This window comes from Rana temporaria, chromosome 4 (assembly GCF_905171775.1).
Source record: "Rana temporaria chromosome 4, aRanTem1.1, whole genome shotgun sequence".
NCBI lineage: Eukaryota > Metazoa > Chordata > Amphibia > Anura > Ranidae > Rana > Rana temporaria.
Window position 1 is genome coordinate 143,163,941 of NC_053492.1, and position 3,910 is coordinate 143,167,850.

The 3,910-nt window shown below is 48.4% G+C and overlaps 1 pseudogene; it reads left to right on the forward strand.

The window, feature by feature from the left end:
• The first annotated feature begins 3,399 nt into the window (after nucleotides 1–3,399).
• Nucleotides 3,400–3,503, forward strand: LOC120938675 (annotated as a pseudogene).
• The last annotated feature ends 407 nt before the right edge of the window (nucleotides 3,504–3,910 follow it).

The window sequence follows — 3,910 nt, forward strand, 5'->3', positions numbered from 1 at the left end:
TGTGCTTGAAGAGGTCAGGTGGGCAGTCGATCCCTGAGCTATCGATCTAGCACAATAGGTAAAACTGTGCGGCGCTAGGAGAGTGATGACGTCACGGCCGCAGATCATCTGTTACTGACTGACGGTCGTCACATGAGCCCATTTCTAAGTCATTGCTTACCCAGTACCCACCAAATAATGTCCTCTATACCCTTTGTGTGCATGTTTATTCATTAATTAACCACTTCATCTCCCACACGTTTACCCCCTTCATGAGCAGCTCGTTTTGGGCTATTCAGCACAGTGGTGGTTATTTACTACCAAAGGCAAACCCACTTTGAACTTAGAAGTGCAGTCGCTGTAAATCTGAGGGGAAGATCTGAAATGAGGGGAAGCTCTGCTGATTTAATCACCCAATCATGTGCAAGCTAAAATGTTGTTTTTTATTTTCCTTGCATGTCCCCCTCAGAGCTCCATTGACTGCACTTTCAGTGCAAAGTGGATTTGCCTTTAGTAAATAAACCCCTTGTTACTTAACCACTTCCATACCAGGCACTTACGCACCTTCCCGCCCAAGCCAATTTTCAGCTTTCAGCACTGTCGCACTTTGAATGGTAATTGCGCGGTCATGCTACACTGTACCCAAACAAAATTGGCGTCCTTTTTTCCCCACAAATAGAGCTTTCTTTTGGTGGTATTTGATCACCTCTGCGATTTTTTTTTTTGCGCAACAACTAAAAAAAGACTGAAAATTTTGAAAAAAAATTACGTTTTTATTTTTTTCTGTAATTTTTTTGTAAATAAGTACGTTTTCTCTTTCAATTACGGGCACTGATATGGCGGCACTGATGGGCACCGATGAGATGGCACTGATGGACATCGATGAGGTAGTACTGACGGGCACAGATGAGGTGGCACTGATTGGCGGCGCTGGTATGCGGCACTGATGGGCACTCATAGGCGGCACTGATGGGCACACATAGGCGGCACTCATGGGCACTCATGGGCGGCACTGATGGGCACTCATGGGCGGCACTGATGGGCACTCATGGGCGGCACTGGGCACTCATAGGCGGCACAGATGGGCACTCATGGGCGGCACTTATGGGTGGCACAGATGGGCACTGTGGGGTGGCACTGATGGACACTGTGGGGCGGCACTGATGGACACTGTTGGGCGGCACTGATTTACTTATGTTGCCAGTCAGTGCCCATTTGTGGGCACAGATTGGCATCTTTTTTTTTTTTTCCAGACCTTTTTTTTTATTTTTTTCAGACTTTTTTTTGTCCCCTTTTTTTTTTTCCTTCCCTGGTGGTCCAGGGTGGGCTTCCCTGGTGGTCCAGTGTGGCGATCCGAGGGGGGGCTGCGCTGATAAACAATCAGCACAAACCCCCCCTATCAACAGAGCCGCCGATCGGCTCTCCTCTACTCGCGTCTGTCAGACGCGAGTGAGGAAGAGCCACCAACGGCTCTTCCTGTTTACATCGTGATCAGCCGTGGTTGGACACGGCTGATCACGTGGTAAAGAGTCTCCGTGAGAGACTCTTCACCGAGATCGGTGTTGCGGGGTGTCAGACTGACACCCTGCAACAATGATCGCCGCGACGCGTGCCCCCGGGGGCGCGCAGCGGCTCAGAATCCTGAGGACGTCATATGACGTCCAGTCAGGATTCTACAACCACTTTGCCGCCGTCAATATGTCATTGGCGGGCGGCAAGTGGTTAACCACTTGCTTACTGGGCACATATACCCCCTTCCTGCCCAGGCGAAATTTCAGCTTTGGGCACTGCGTCGCTTTAACTGACAATTGCGCGGTCGTGCGACGTGGCTCCCAAACAAAATTTACGTCCTTTTTTCCCACAAGTAGAGCTTTCTTTTGGTGGTATTTGATCACCTCTGTGGTTATTATTTTTTTGCGCTATAAACAAACAAACAGCGACAATTTTGAAAAAAAAACTATATTTTTTGATTTTTGTTATAATAAATATCCCAATTTAAAATGTATTTTTTTTTCTCAGTTTAGGCCGATACTTATTCTTCTACATATTTTTGGTTAAAAAAAAAAAAAAATCGCAATAAGCCTATAGTGATTGATTTGTGCAAAAGTTATAGCGCCTACAAAATAGGGGACAGAATTATGACATATTTTTTTTTATTATTAGTAATGGCGGCGATCTGCAATTTTTTATTGTGACTGCGATATTATGGCAGACACATCGGACACTTTTGACACATTTTTGGGACCAGTCACATTTATACAGCGAACAGTGCTATACATATGCATTGATTACTGTATAAATGTGACTGGCAGGGAATAGACGTCCTCCCGGCATTGTAGAGCCACCTTGTGGCCGTCAATGTACAATGCCGGGGCTAGTGGTTAAAGAGGTTGTAAACCCTGGGGAAAGAAAAACCTGTAAGACAAAAGCATAATGAGCTAATACGCATCGCCTACCACCTTATTATGAAATACTTAGATCCAGGGGCGGACTGACAACTCATGGGGCCCCCGGGCAATAGAAGAGTATGGGGCCCCTCTGGGTTACAGATGGCCACCACGCCAGGAAGCAGTGCAGAGGCAGGGCAGCTAAAATCTTGGGATATTCACATCAAAAGCATGTCAGTTTCGGACATATCAGGGACAGATCTAAAAAAAACACAGATTTTTACATACTGTCCCTGGTTTTACTGAGCCTGGCAACCCTGATGGGGCCCCCTAGTGGCATGGGGCCCTCGGGCAGTGCCCGAGTGACTCAATGGTCAGTCTGCCCCTGCTTAGATCGACGCCTTAGATCGGCACACCACTGACACGGCTGATACCTTCCCCAGTGTTTCTTCCGTGTTCGACGGCACCGGCTCTGTGATTGGCCGGAGTCGTGATGACGTCACTTCCACGCAACGCGCGCGGGAGATGCTAGTCACAGCACAGGGCTCTGAAGAAATGAGCGCATGCGCTGATGGCGTCATCAGCGACTTATATAGTAAATTTCTCCTGAACAGTGCAAGTGTAGGAGATATTTACAGTACCTTCAGGTAAGTTTAGTTATAGGCTTACCTATAGGTACATGCAATCATGGTAAATTTACTTCCTCTTTAACTGACAATTGTGTAGTCATGCAACGCTGTACAGAAACTGCATTTATATCATTTTTTTCATACAAACAGACATAGGTGTGCATTTGGGCAGTGATGGTGAACCTTGGCACTCCAGACATTTTGGAACTACATTTCCCATGATGCTGAACTACACTGCAGAGTGCATGAGCATCATGGGAAATGTAGTTCCAAAACATCAGGGGTGTCAAGGTTCGCCATCACTGCATTAGGGTGTGCACCCCAAAGCTCAAACACACACGACTTTCTCTGCAGCCTCAGCTGCATTGGACGAGAAATGAATGAGATGTGCTCTGTTCTTCCCTGCCGCTTCTCGGCCTTTTGGCTAAGATCAAGTGTAGTATCTGTTCTTATCAGTTGTCAGAGGAGCGCTGAAGCACCTCCGTTGGGAGGGTGGATGCAATCCAATGACGTCATTGCACCTGGAAGGGTGGTTTCAGCAGGGGCTATGCCGAGCTGCCCGATAGATACTTGGGGCCGGCCAATGGTCGAGTCTGAGCCATCTGGAAGGGTGCTCCTGGTGAGGATCGGTGGCTGCACTTGGTCTGGTCTTTTTGCCGAGTTCTAGTCTGGCCTTCTGGCTGGCTGGTGTAAGTGCTATCTCTGTCAGCGATCCGGTTGGAGGAGCTGGTAATGCCCTGGGATGAGACGGGGCAGGACCATGCAAATCCGCTGGGTTGACGGGGGGTCTGGAAAGGCTAGTATTGGTGGAGGCCGCTAACTGGAGCGGCAGCTCTCCCCAAGAAAACCTTGAAGGGCTCTCTAGCTGGCAGGGGTGGAGGGCTGAACTGGCCGGTCGGGGGTCGGATTTGGAAC